Here is a 15,274-nt window from a genome sequence, read left to right as displayed (position 1 = left end):
TGTCTGTTGTAATCACGATACAGCTTTGAATAATGGAGATATCGTCTTGCAATTTGGCACAGATTCGTGTTTTGTTTGCAGGCAAGTCAAGTTCGAAGATGGGATATATCGGTCCAGGTTTGGATATAGCCCCCATATAAACCGACCCCCGGATTTGAGGTCTTGGGCTTCAAGAAACCGTATTTTAATCTGATTTGCCTGAAATTTGAAATCAAGAGATATTTTAGGACCACAAATAGGTGTGACGAAAATTGGACGTATCCGTCCATGTTTTGATATAGTCCCCATATAAACCGACCCCCCGATTTGAGGTCTTGGGTTTCAAGAAACCGTATTTTCTAACCGATTTGCCTGAAATTGGATATCTAGAGGTATTTGAAGTCCACAAATAAGTGTGCCGAAAATGGTGTCTATTGGTCCATGTTTTGATATAGCCCCCATATAGATCGATCCCGATGGGCTTTTAAAAACCGTATTTTCAATCCAATTTGCTTGAAATTTGAAATCTATAGGTATTTTAGAACCACAAATAGGTGTGACGAAAATGATGCGTATCGGTCCATCTTTTGATATAGCCCCCATATAGACCCATCTCCAGGTTTTACTTCTTGGACTTCTAACAACCATAGTTTTTATCCAATTTGCCTGCAATGGTTTTTAGGCCATAAATAAGTGTTCCGAATATCGGTAGAGATTTGGGCTCTATACACAAAAAAAAACTTTTTCTGATTCAATCACGAAATTAATTGATCCAATTAATTTTTAATTGAAATGTCTACAATCACAGAAATGATAGTATTAATTAAAAAATTAATTGAAGGTCAATTAAAATGGTAATTGATCCAATTAAAAAATTAATTGATACTATTATTTTTGTGATTGATTTTTGTTTCAATTAAAAAATTTGTTGAATCAATAACTTTTTAATAGAATATTTTTTAAAACTCAATTAAAATTTTAATTGGAAAAATTTTCGTTATTTTTATACCCTGCGCCACACTGTGGAACAGGGTATTATAAGTTAGTGCATATGTTTGTAACACCCAGAAGGAGACGAGATAGACACATGCTGTCTTTGGCAATAATGCTCAGGGTGGGTCCCTGAGTCGATATAGCCATGTCCGTCTGTCCGTCCGTCCGTCGGTCTGTCTGTGAACACATTTTTGTGATCAAAGTCTAGGTCGCAATTTAAGTCCAATCGCCTTCAAATTTGGCATATGTTCCTAATTTGGGTCAGAATAGAACCCTATTGATTTTGGAAGAAATCGGTTCAGATTTAGATATAGCTCCCATATACATCTTTCGCCCGATATACACTAATATGGACCCAGCAGCCAGAGTTTTATACCGATTTGCTTGAAATTTTGTACAAACATAACATTTAGTCGTATAGTCAAGTGCGCAAAATTTGGTTGAAATCGGTTCAGATTTAGATATAGCTCCCATATATATCTTTCGCCCGATATGGACTTATATGGCCCCAGAAGCCAGATTTTTGGCCGAATTTGGTTGAAATTTTGCACTAGGAGTACAATTAGTTGTATAGTCATGTATGCCAAAATTTGATTGAAATCGGTTCAGATGTAAATATAGCTCCCATATATATCTTTCGCCCGATATGGACTAATATGGTCCTAAAAGCCAGAGTTTTGGCCCAATTTGGTTGAAATTTTGCACTAGGAGTACAATTAGTAGTGAAGTCAAGTGTGCAAAATTTTATTGAACTCTGTTCAGATTTAGATATAGCTCCCATATATATCGTTCGCCCGATTTACACTCATATGACCACAGTGGCCAATATTTTACTCCGATTTAATTGAAATTTTGCACAGGGAGTAGAATTAGCTTTGTAACTATGTGTGCCAAATTTGGTTGAAATCGGTTCAGATTTAGATATAGCTCCCATATATATGTTTTTCTGATTTCGACAAAAATTGTAAAAATACCAACATTTTCCTTGTAAAATCGCCACTGCTTTGTCGAAAAGTTGTAAAAAGACTCTAATTTTCCTAAACTTCTAATACATATATATCGAGCTATAAATCATAAATAAACTTTTGCGAAGTTTCCTTAAAATTGTATCAGATTTAAATGTTTCCCATATTTTTTTACTAACATTGTGTTCCACCCTAGTGCATTAGGTTAGGTTAGGTGGCAGCCCGAAATATCAGGCTCACTTAGACTATTCAGTCCATTGTGATACCACATTGGTGAACTTCTCTCTTATCACTGAGTGATGCCCGATTCGATGTTAAGCTCAATTACAAGGGACCTCCTTTTTATAGCCGAGTCCGAACGGCGTTCCACATTGCAGTGAAACCACTTAGAGAAGCTTTGAAACCCTCAGAAATGTCACCAGCATTACTGAAGTGGGATAATCCACCGCTGAAAAACTTGTTGGTGTTCGGTCGAAGCAGGAATCGAAGCAGGAACCATTGTACCACGGTGTCTCCCCATTAGCCGACTTAAATTTTGAGTCTATAGATTTTGTAGATGTCTATCAAATTCTGTCCAGATCGAGTGATATTTAAATGTATGTATTTGTCACAAACCTTTATATATAGCCCCCAACACATTTGACGGATGTGATGTGGTATCGAAAATTTAGATCTACAAAGTGGCGCAGGGTATAATATAGTCGGCCTCGCCCGACTTTAGACTTTCCTTACTTGTTTTTTTTTTTTTTTTTTTTGTATAGATTCTGTAGGTTTTTCAGAAACACAATTAGGTGTGCTGTATTTTGTGTGTATCGGTGCACGCATAGCACCCATATAGACTGATCTCTCCTTGGGCTTATATAAACAGTAGTTGTTATCAAATTTGCCTGAAATTTTAACGGGTTTAGTTTTTATCGGTCCATTTGGTAAGGCCTCCATATAGACCGATGTCACTTCTCGAGGGTATTGGAGGCGTACTGGTTGAACTGGACTGCTTAGGAGAATATCTGACCCCCTTAAATTCCATACATTATTAACCCGCTACAACGAAGAGATTTATATGGAAACTATTATATTTTATTCATGGTGGTGGGAATTTAAGATTCGGCCCGACCGAACTTATTGTTGTATATACTTGTTTCTTTTAAATTTATTGTTCAGACATTGTCGGCTACCCACCATGAATTATGGTCTTCAAACGGTCGACAAATTCATTCCACGCTGCACGAAGTGGCTCTGCGGTCCATTCACGACGAAGCACCGTCTTGAGATGATTGACACTTGGGAATTTTTAGTGCCAACCTTACTCTCCAAAAGTCCAACGGATTGATTTCTGAAGATTTTGGTGGCCATTGTGCATTGGAATGTCCATGGCCTGCAGCCGAAAGGTTTGTCTTACCAGATCGTCTATACTGTCTTCAGGGCATTCTACCGATAATTTTTGGCTTTTATTGTGACCCCATGGCCGATGAATTCGAATTCGGTGAGCAACCATCGTCCGTTAGGATCGTGGCCCTTGTCTTCGGCTTGTAAATCTGAAGTATATATTTTCCGATGACTTCATGGGCTTCTCATCGAAGAAAATCAAATTCGGTAACTGGCAACTTTCGTGAAAGCGAAGTAACTCCTTGGCTCCAACTTTTATTGTGAATCCAAAATATAAAGCAATCTCACTATCGCGATGGAATTCCACCACGAACACACCCCTGGATGACCTTTATGTGGAGACAAAGATCATCCCTGTGCGAAGACACAAAAGTATCTCCTGGGTTGTTATCGCAGTAATCATCCAAACCACCATCTAAGGGATACACAACCACCACCCAGGAACGTAAGGGTTGATATACATCATCTAGAGCGCGAGATCCAGCGTTACTAAAGAGAGCCTCTAGATCAAGCAGCGTACCAGGCAGGTTTGAACAGGATTCATGAGGATACTGTAGCTGAAGCGGTGAGCAGCTACAAGGTTAATCCTGTTCTCGGAGTCCGTCCACCGCCCATAGCACCGGAGGAAAGAGACCTCCCATGGCAGACGAGGGTAGTTTTAGCCCAATTAAGATCAGGCAAGTGCAGCCGCCTCAATTCATACTTATCAGTGATTGAAAGCAGCATAGCTGACGTAACAGGTTGGCTGATAAATCCCCGGTCTAACAAAGAAAAACACATTTGTTCGTCAAAATTCGTTGTTATTATTCAACATAGTTTGGGTCGTGGTGAAATTCTGAGTCGATCTAAGCATGTCCGTCCGTCCGTCCGTCTGTTGAAATCACGCTAACTTCCGAACGAAACGAGCTATCGACTTGAAACTTGGCACAAGTAGTTGTTATTGATGTAGGCCGGTGGTATTGCAAATGGGCCATATCGGTCCACTTTTACGTATAACCCCCATATAAACGGACCCTCAGATTTGGCTTGCAGAGCCTCTAAGAGAAGTATATTTCATCCGATCTGGCTGAAATTTGGTACATGGTGTTGGTGTATGGTCTCTAACAACCATGCAAAATTTGGTCCACATCGGTCCATAATTATATATAGCCCCCATATAAACCGATAGCCAGATTTGGCTTGCGGAGCCTCAAAGAGAACAAATTTCATCCGATCCGGATGAAATTTCGTACATGGTGTAAGCATATGATCTCTGATAACCATTCAAAAATTGGTCCACATCGGTTCATAATTATATATAGCCCCCATATAAACCGATCCCCCGATTTGGTTTGCGGAGCCTCTAAGATAAGCAAATTTCATCCGATCCGGCTGAAATTTGGTACATCGTGTGAGTATATGGTCTCAAACAACTATGCAAAAATTGGTCCACATCGGTCAATAATTATATATAGCCCCCATATAAACCGATCCCCAGATTTGGTTTGCGGAGTCTCTAAGGGAAGCAAATTTCATCCAATCCGGTTGAAATTTGGAATACGGTGTTAGTATATGATCTCTAACAACCGTGCCAGAATTGGTCCATATCGGTCCACAATTATATATAGCCCCCCTATAAACCACATTTGACCTCCGGAGCCTCTTGGAGGAGCAAAATCCATCCGATACGGTTCAAATGTGGAACGTGGTGTTAGTATCTAACATCCTTGCAAAAATTGGTCTACATCGGTTCACAATTATATATAGCCCCCATATAAACCGCTCCCCCGATTTGACTTGCGGAGCCTCTAAGAGAAGCAAATTTCATCCGATCCGGCTGAAATTTGGTACATCGTGTGAGTATATGGTCTCCAACAAGTATGCAAAAATTGGTCCACATCGGTCAATAATTATATATAGCCCCCATATAAACCGATCCCCAGATTTGGTTTGCGGAGTCTCTAAGAGAAGCAAATTTCATTCAATCCGGTTGAAATTTGGAACACGGTGTTAGTATATGATATCTAACAACCGTGCCAGAATTGGTCCATATCGGTCCACAATTATATATAGCCCCCCTATAAACCACATTTGACCTCCGGAGCCTCTTGGAGGAGCAAAATCCATCCGATACGGTTGAAATGTGGAACGTGGTGTTAGTATATGGTCTCTAACATCCATGCAAAAATTGGTCTACATCGGTTCACAATTATATATAGCCCCCATATAAATCGATCCCCAAATTTGGCTTGCGGAGCTTCTAAGAGAAGTATATTTCATCCGATCCGGTTGAAATTTGGAACATGGTGTTAGTATATGGTCTCTAACAACCGTGCCAGAATTAGTCCATATCGGTCCACAATTATATATAGCCCCCATATAAACCGTTCTCCACATTTGACCTCCGGAACCTCTTGGAGGAGCAAAATTCATCCGATCTGGTTCAAATTTGGAACGTGGTGTGAGTATATGGCCGCTAACAACCATACCAAAATTGGTCCATGTCGGTCTATAGTTATATATAGCCGATCTCCAATCACACAAAAATTGGTTCATATCGGTTCATAATCATGGTTGCCACTCGAACCAAAAATAATCTACCAAAATTTTATTTCTATGGAAAATTTTGTCAACATTTTATTTCTATAGAAAATTTTGTTAAAATTTTATTTCTATAGAAAACTTTGTCAAATTGAATTATATACGTATTTATACGATCTTTTTTTATTTAATATATACCACGTATGGACTTACATACAATTTAGAAGACGGTGTTAGGAGGTTTTAAGATACCTTACCATCGGCAAGCGTTACCGCAACTTAAGTAATTCGATTGTGGATGGCAGTGCTTAGAAGAAGTTTATACGCAATCCACGGTGGAGGGTACATAAGCTTCGGCCTGTCCGAACCTACGGCCGTATATACTTGTTTTTATTAAAAACGTAACTATTTTCAATTACTTTTCTAACTTTCTTTGTGTTTTTTGTTTGATTAAAATATTGATTTTTTTAAACAAATTTTTAGTTAAAAATTTAAAAAAGCTATCACTTTTTTAATTGAATTAGTCTGATTAAAAGGTCTGATCAAAAAGTTAATTTTATCAATTAATTTATTAATTGAAACCATTTGCAATTTCAATTAACTTCTTAATTGGAAATATTTTAGTGATATTTTTTCTATGTATGGTGAAAATGAAAAACTGCCATTGCGATATTAATTTCCGATGTAGTCCGGATGAAAATGGACCCTAAAAACTATATAATTTTGCGGGTGTTTGTTGTTCATACAAGTTTTTGGGGACCTACTTCATTAAGATTTTGAGGCTCAGTTTCATGGGGCCCATATTAACAGCGCCCACATCAACTTCAATTGAAATACGTCAGTTTGAGCATTAAACGTAAGATAACCAAAAACCCGCAAAAAAAAGAAGATGTTTAGTAATTGATGTCACCATTAGATAGACATTTAATGGCTTCTGTTCCAAGACTTTTTCACTCTCAGCACTGATCGTTGTTAGAGTCAACAACGCGCTTACCTCTAGTATTTAGCTATGCTGCATACCATTTCATGTTTTGAAGTCCTGGAATAGACTGCAGTTTGTTTCAATGCAGCGTAATTTGTTGTGACATACGTTCCCTGTGAGTGTCTAAAGTATATTGCGACTTATGTTACTTGATTAAGCTTGATTGCTTCAAGACGCACCTTTTGTTAAGCAAAATTTGTTTTGCACAGTGTTTTAATGCCATTGAAGTGAAATGAAAATATTTTTAAATCAACTAACTTGTGCCATCATAGATTTCAAGCTTAAGGTAATCTGTACAAGCAGAATAAAATGACAAATATTTTGGCCAAGATTTATTATAACTTGAAGGGTAATTTTTACTTTTTTTAAAATCAATTATTAAAGTAAAAGGAACTATAAAAAACTGGTTACTACTGCGCGAACTTAATACCGGCCAAAAACTCGGACTGATAAATGTGTAAATACAATCATAGCAACCATCGATAAGTGAACAACTATTTACATACATTTGTCGAAGTGAAGCTAAACATTCACGCCATCTAGCGGGACATCGCCACAAGGAAAATCAATTAGAATTGCGCAATAGCAAATGACTTAGTGTTGCCAACGATTCTACTAACTTGCACTTACCCGTTGCTGTTATAGCGCTTTGAAGTTGTTTGTATTTCGATTTTTCCTGAAAAAAAACACATATATGTTGTAGTATATTACAATGGCGGGTTGGTTTATAGAACGAGATTTACGTCAGTGACGTATGGGTCCCATCTAGACGAGCCACGATCTGTTTCGGAACTATTCTTCAAAACATAATTCCAGGAGTGTATGGATTAGAATCGAGGGCTCCGATAGCTCGAGGATGTATCCTCTAGGTAAGGGGATGAAAGCTTTCATCCCTAAAGTGAATGTGTGAAAGTCTAAGAGGAAGATGAGGAATCACCATCACGGTTGCCACAGGTGCCAAAAATAATCTACCAAAATTTGAATTTTACCACAAATCTACCAAACTTTTTTTTTTGAAATTTTCGATAATATTTTGTGGTTATTTAAAAAGAAATCAATTTCTTTTTGTCAAAATTTTATTCGTATTGAAAATATTGTCAAAATTTTATTCGTATACAAAGTTTTGTCAAAATTGTATTTTGATAGAAAATTTTGTCAAAATTTTTATTTCCATAGAAAATTTTGGCAAAATTTTATTTCTATAGAAAATTTTGGATTAGAAAGTTTTGGTTAATATTTTATTTCTACAGAGAATTTTGTTAACGTTTTATTGCTTTAGAAAATTTTGTCAAAATTGTATTTCTACAGAAAATTTTGTTAAAATTTTACTTTTATGAAGTTTTCGATCATAGTCAAAATTTTATTGATACAGAAAATGTTGTCAAAATTTTATTCGTATACAAAATTTTATTTCTATAGAAGATTTTGTCGAAATTTTATTTCTATAGAATATTTTGCCAAAATTTTATTTGTATAGAATATTTCGTAAAAATTTTATTTCTATAGAAAATTTTGTCGAAATTTTATTTCTATAGAAAATTTTGTCAACATTTTATTTCTATAGAAAATTTTGTCGAAATTTTATTTCTATAGAAAATTTTGTCAACATTTTATTTCTGTAGAATATTTTGCCAAAATTTTATTTGTAAAGGGTGATACGGTCAAAATTTGGTCAATGTAAACTTGACGTATTTCTTTCAATTTTGCATTTAAAAAACCTGAACACCCCTCATTTTGAAGGTGTGTGTGTAGAATGTTGCTCCTATTTTGATTTTGGAATTCACTCTTCAGTTGTCAAAATGCCGTCCAAGCAAGAAGAGCAGCGTATCAAAATTTTGCCGCGAATCGCGAAAATCCGAGCTACTCGCACGCAAAGCTGGCAAAATCGCTACAAGTTGCCAAATCAACCGTTACAAATGTAATTAAAGTGTTTGGGGAACGTTTGTCGACAGCCAGGAAGTCTGGATCGGGGGGAAATCGAAACCCGGAAGCCGCTGAGACGACAAAGAGAGTTGCCGGTAGTTTCAAGCGAAACCCTAACCTCTCTCTCCGAGATGCCGCAAATAAGCTGGGTGTATCGTCTACAACCGTGCATCGAGCCAAAAAACGAGCCGGACTATCGACTTACAAGAAGGTAGTGACTCCAAATCGCGATGATAAACAAAATACGACGGCCAAAGCGCGATCCCGGAGGCTGTACACGACGATGCTGACGAAGTTTGACTGCGTGGTAATGGACGACGAAACCTACATCAAAGCCGACTACAAGCAGCTTCCGGGACAGGAGTTTTATACGGCAAAAGGAAGGGGAAAGGTAGCATATATTTTCAACAACATAAAACTGTCAAAGTTCGCAAAGAAATATCTGGTTTGGCAAGCCATCTGTACCTGTGGCTTGAAAAGCAGCATTTTCATAGCTTCCGGGACTGTCAACCAAGAAATTTACGTGAAAGAGTGTTTGAATAAACGTCTGCTGCCTTTCCTGAAGAAACACGGTTGTTCCGTACTGTTTTGGCCGGATTTGGCGTCTTGCCATTACGGTAAAAAGGCCATGGAGTGGTATGCCGCCAACAACGTGCAGGTGGTTCCCAACACGCCAGAGCTCCACCCAATTGATAAATACTGGGCTATTGTCAAGCGGAACCTAAAGAAGACCAACAAAACTGCTAAGGACGAGCAGCAGTTCAAGGCAGTTCAAGGTGGCTGTACAAAATCTGATGGCAGGTGTCAAGCGTGAGGCCCGGCAATTCGGATTTGGAAAAGCGAAAGCCTAACTGAATATTTTTCCTGAATTTTATACTAACTGAACTTGAAAAAGAAATTTAATTTGATTTTTTAAATAAACGATTTCACCGATTTACACGCGTTTTCCCAAAATTTTGACCGTATCACCCTTTAAGTTCATATCGGGCGAAATATATATGGGAGCTATATCTAAATTTGAACCAATTTCTTCCAAAATCAATAGGGTTCTATTCTGAGCTAAAACACATACATGTGCCAAATTTGAAGTCGATTGGACTAAAACTGCGACCTAGACTTTGATTACAAAAATGTGTTCACGGACAGACGGACATGGCTATATCGACTCAGGAGCCCACCCTGAGCATTTTTGCCAAAGACACCATGTGTCTATCTCGTCTCCTTCTGGGTGTTGCAAACATATGCACTAACTTATAATACCCTGTTCCACAGTGTGGCGCAAGGTATAAAAACTACACAGAAAAAAAAATTCACGAAAATTTTTCCAATTAAAATCTTAATTGAGTTTTAAAAAATATTCAATTAAAAATTTAATTGATTCAACAAATTTTTAATTGAAATAAAAATCAATCACACAAATTAATATTATCAATTAATTTTTTAATTGGATAAATTAATTTTTAATTGACTGTCAATTAATTTTTTAATTGATACTATCATTTCTATGATTGAAGACATTTCAATTAAAAAATTAATTGGATCAATTAATTTTGTGATTGAATCAGAAAAACATTATTTTGTGTATAGTGAGCTGAACGAACGGATGGATGAAGACGGATTGAAATTCCAAACAGTACAAGAGATCCCCGATGTACCGTGGAATAAAAAAATACCTGTCGAGTATTGTCGGAAAAATGTTCTAAAGACAGTATTGAAGCCATACGCAAACAAACATTTCGGCCGCAGACCATAGACATGCCAACAGGGAATGGTTTCAATGGCTGTTCCTCGTTTCATTTCTGGCCACTAAAATCTCCGGCTCAAACCGTTGGACTTTTGCGTTTTGGAAAGTAAGGTTGACACTAAACAATACCAATAAGTGTCAATCATCTCAAGACTGCGCTTCGGCGGGAATAGGTCTTAAATACCGCAGATCCTCTTTCGTGCAGCGTGTGATAGCTTTGTCGGCCGTCTGAAAGACATAATTTGGTAGCCAATTCGAACAAATCTAAACTGTTTCGATTTGCTGTTATTTCCGACATTTTTTGCTTTTGAACAATAAAATTAAAAAGAAAGAAAAAAATATAGCGCTTTGCTCTGTTACATAGGAAACCGATAAAGACAATAATGTGATGCCAGGAGTAAGATTTTGGAAATATTTAGTACCCAAGAAATCACCTGTTCAGTTGACTGTAAACACTGTGTCATCTTGACTGCCAAAGTTGTCTTGCACTTTGTCACTAATTTTCAATCCTAACGTTTACGTTCGTTGTCGCAACGTAAACACATGTTCAACGGAGCTATGCTTTCTAGTACGGAGACCGTTAATCAACGTTGTCTTCAATGATGTTACGTTTGTTACATTGTTCGGAACATTGTGTGTGGCCAATTGGCGACTAATTATGGCAACATAACTCCAAACTAATGTTTACGTCTTCTGGGTAGTGGGTACGTGCTACGTGTCCATGTAGCAACATAGGTGTAACCGTTAAGAGTTCACACAGGCGTTCAGACGGAGACAATGGAGGAAATGTTGCTTGACTATAACAGATGACAGAAGAGGGATATATTAAATGACAAGTATGTACATGGAATCGAAGCGATTGAATACGGTTTATAGACTGAAGTGTCTTCAAATGAATTCTAAAATATAAATGGCATACCTAAATCAATGGAATAATTGCGAGAAATAATTGAATATTTCCCAGCTGATTTTCATATGGAAAATAATTAATATGCATTTGATGTCTGAAAGACGGATGTATGGACGACTGGTGGGCTTGTCTTCGAGAATAAAAATAGTTTTCATTGGATTGGATTTTTGGGTGCAAGCCAAGATGTCATACTGCATTCAAGTTACAAGCATGTCCATTATCCATAGACCTTTATGATTGCCATATAAAAATATTTATTTTTAAATAACTTCTTTTTTTTGTTCAACTTATTAGAATTACCGGATATAAAGTTCTTTTGAGCCTAAAATAAATAAATGCTATTTTTTGGGGTTTTAATAGAATTACTCGCTATTAGCTCATGATATTCCTCGTTCACGCAATGAATAGATGGTAAATTTCTCCCATGGCCCTTTTTATGCAAGACAGACAAGCTTACCATTACATTGCGAAAATTCAATCCTATTCCTAGAGAAGCCAAAGTGTTTTCAACAGGCGTACACTCATAGAAATATTCATGAACGACATGTTCATTTCAAAACGATCCGTTCATGAAAGTGAATCAACACACATGCGGTGTCAAACGGAGAACAGGTGGTCTTAATCTGACAATGATTAAATGACACCATTCGTTGTCACAACAACAACCATCATTCATGATCTGAAACCGTAATGGTCGCCTTAGCACATTGCACCACCTGCGGAATTGCCATAACAACGTCTAACGATTATTGTACGACTTTTCATGGCCAAAGTCGTCGAATGCCTTTCATGAAATTGTGAACGCCCGTGGACGAAATCGTAAACATTCCGTTTTGATTTTTTGTGAACGTTTCCGTTTCATTTAGTCACCATCCGTTCACGATTGTGGAACCTATTTTTATACCCTCCACCATAGGATGGGGGTATATTAACTTTGTTATTCCGTTTGTAACACATCGAAATATTGCTCTAAGACCCCATAAAGTATATATATTCTGGGTCGTGGTGAAATTCTGACGATCTGAAATGGTGAAATTCTGTCGATCTGAGCATGTCCGTCCGTCTGTTGAAATCACGCTAACTTCCGAACAAAACAAGCTATCGACTTGAAATTTGGCACAAGTAGTTGTTATTGATGTAGGTCGGATGGTAATGCAAAGGGGCCATATTGGGTCACTTTTACGTATAGCCCCCATATAAACGGACCCCCAAATTTGGCTTGCGAATCCTCTAAGAGAAGCAAATTTCATCCGATCTGGCTGAAATTTTGTACATGGTGTTAGTATATGGTCTCTAATAACCATGCACAAATTGGTCCACATCGATCCATAATTATATATAGCCCCCATATAAACCGATCCCCCGATTTGGCTTGCGGAGCCTCTAAGAGAAGCAAATTTCATCCGATCCGGCTGAAATTTGGTACATGGTGTCAGCATATGATCTCTAACAACTATGCAAAAATGGGTCCACATCGGTTCATAATTATATATAGCCCCCATATAAACCGATCCCCCGATTTAGCTTGCGGAGCCTTAAGAGAAGCAAATTTCATCCGATCCGGCTGAAATTTGGTACATGGTGTTAGTATCATATATGGTCTCTAATGACCATGCAAAAATTGGTCCACATCGGTCCATAATTATATATAGCCCCCATAAAAACCGATCACCAGGTTTGACCTCCGGAGCCTCTTGGAAGACCAAAGTTCATCTGATTCAGTTGAAATTTGGAACGAAGTGTTAATATATGGTCTCAAACACCCATGCAAAAATTGGTCGAAATCGGTCCATAATTATATATAGGCCCCATATAAACCAATCCCCAGATTTGACCTCCGGTGCCCCTTGGAAGAGAAAATTCATCCGATTCGGTTGAAATCTGGTATATGGTATTCAACAACCATGCAGGAATTGGTTCATATAAACCGATCACCAGGTTTGACCTCCGGAGCCTCTTGGAAGACCAAAGTTCATCTGATTCAGTTGAAATTTGGAACGAAGTGTTAATATATGGTCTCAAACACCCATGCAAAAATTGGTCGAAATCGGTCCATAATTATATATAGGCCCCATATAAACCAATCCCCAGATTTGACCTCCGGTGCCCCTTGGAAGAGAAAATTCATCCGATTCGGTTGAAATTTGGTATATGGTATTCAACAACCATGCAGGAATTGGTTCATATCAGTCCATAATCATATATAGCCCCCATATAAACCGATCCCGAGATTTGCTCTTGGAGGAGCAAATTTCATCCGAGTCAGTTGAAATTTGGTACATTGTGCTAGTATATGGCCGTTAACAACCATGCCTAACTAGGCCCATATCGGTCTATAGTTATATAAAGCCCTCAGATAAATCGATCCCCAATCACACAAAAATTGGTCCATATCAAGTTCATAATTGTCCATATCAAGTTCATAATTGTATATAGCCCCCAATAAGCAACCCCCATATTTCAATTCTGGCTCTCTACGTAGCGTGCAAAAGTCCATATCGATTCGTAATTATTTGTAGACTTACCTATACATAACTTTTTTGTCTAATATATACCACGTATGGACTAACTCACAATTTAGAAAAAGATGTTAAGAAGTTTTAAGATACCGCAACCCAAGTAATTCGATTGTGGATGACAGTCTTTCGTAGAAGTTTCTACGCAATCCATGGTTGCCTGGCCGAACTTACTTGTTTCTATTAGTGTAAGAACGGAAATGGATTCAAGCAGGGAAAGAATATGATCAAGCATGCTTCAAAAGCATATAGAGTGGCTACGACAAAGTCCGAAAAGTGTCATTACGCGCTGCACGAAGTGGCTTTGCGGTAATCTGATCCATTCCCGGCGAAGCTCCGTTCTGAGGTAATCGACACTTTGGTATTTTTTTAGTGCCAACCTTACTCTCCAAAATGCTCTCAGGCCAAAAAATCTGATAAATTAAGAAACGGAGATTTTGGTGGCCATTGCGCGGTAAAAATGAAACGAGGGACCTCCTTTTTAATCCAGGCTTATTTTCATCTCACCGGAGAAAAACAAATTTAGTAACTGGTCAGCAAAGACGGGCACTTTCCAGTCTAATTTTTTTTGTGCATCTGTGAGCTCTTACACTTTCGATCAAATCTGGTTTTCAATTTTCGAATCATTTTCGGTTTTGCTTCATCCACTTTTTCAAACACTGCTACTATCTCGGTAACGAGCAATGGTACAAAAAACAAACGATTTATCCACATTTATCTCCATTACAAATTGCCCGAATTTATTCTGATAATTGGTTGATACTTTTGCTGCAAGTAGAGGATGCTGCTGAGGAATGTGGTAATTCCGAAACAGCTGTACATCCAACCATCTTGCACTCTATAGGGCTTTTCTGGGTGATTCTTTTGAGGTTAGGATTTTCATGCATTAGTATTTGACAGATCACGTGGGATTTCAGACATGGTGTCAAAGAGAAAGATGCTCAGTATGCTTTGACATTTCATCATGAATAGACTTACTAACGAGCAACGCTTGCAAATCATTGAATTTTATTACCAAAATCAGTGTTCGGTTTGAAATGTGTTTCGCGCTTTACGTCCGATTTATGGTCTACATAATCGACCAAGTGAGCAAACAATTAATGCGATTGTGACCAAGTTTCGCACTCAGTTTACTTTATTGGACATTAAACCAACCACACGAATGCGTACAGTGCGTACAGAAGAGAATATTGCGTCTGTTTCTGAGAGTGTTGCTGAAGACCGTGAAATGTCGATTCGTCGCCGTTCGCAGCAATTGGGTTTGTGTTATTCGACCACATGGAAGATTTTACGCAAAGATCTTGGTGTAAAACCGTATAAAATACAGCTCGTGCAAGAACTGAAGCCGAACGATCT

General features: G+C 37.9%; 1 protein-coding gene across 2 annotated transcripts in view; it reads right to left on the bottom strand.

Moving 5' to 3' along the window:
* Positions 1-15,274, bottom strand: part of LOC142234949 (uncharacterized) — a 234,633-nt gene that overhangs the window by 172,283 nt on the left and 47,076 nt on the right. The window contains exon 2 of one of the 2 annotated variants that reach the window (XM_075306154.1): positions 7,456-7,501. The exons of the other annotated variant lie outside the window; for it this stretch is intronic. The gene's annotated coding sequence lies outside the window, so the exon portion shown is untranslated. The remainder of the gene's footprint in view (positions 1-7,455; positions 7,502-15,274) is intronic. 2 annotated transcript variants of the gene reach the window in all.

Source organism: Haematobia irritans, chromosome 4, assembly GCF_050003625.1.
Source record: "Haematobia irritans isolate KBUSLIRL chromosome 4, ASM5000362v1, whole genome shotgun sequence".
In the NCBI taxonomy this organism is placed as follows: Eukaryota; Metazoa; Arthropoda; class Insecta; order Diptera; family Muscidae; genus Haematobia; species Haematobia irritans.
The sequence above is the reverse complement of the archived record's forward strand: the minus strand, read 5'-3'. Positions and strand labels throughout refer to the sequence as shown.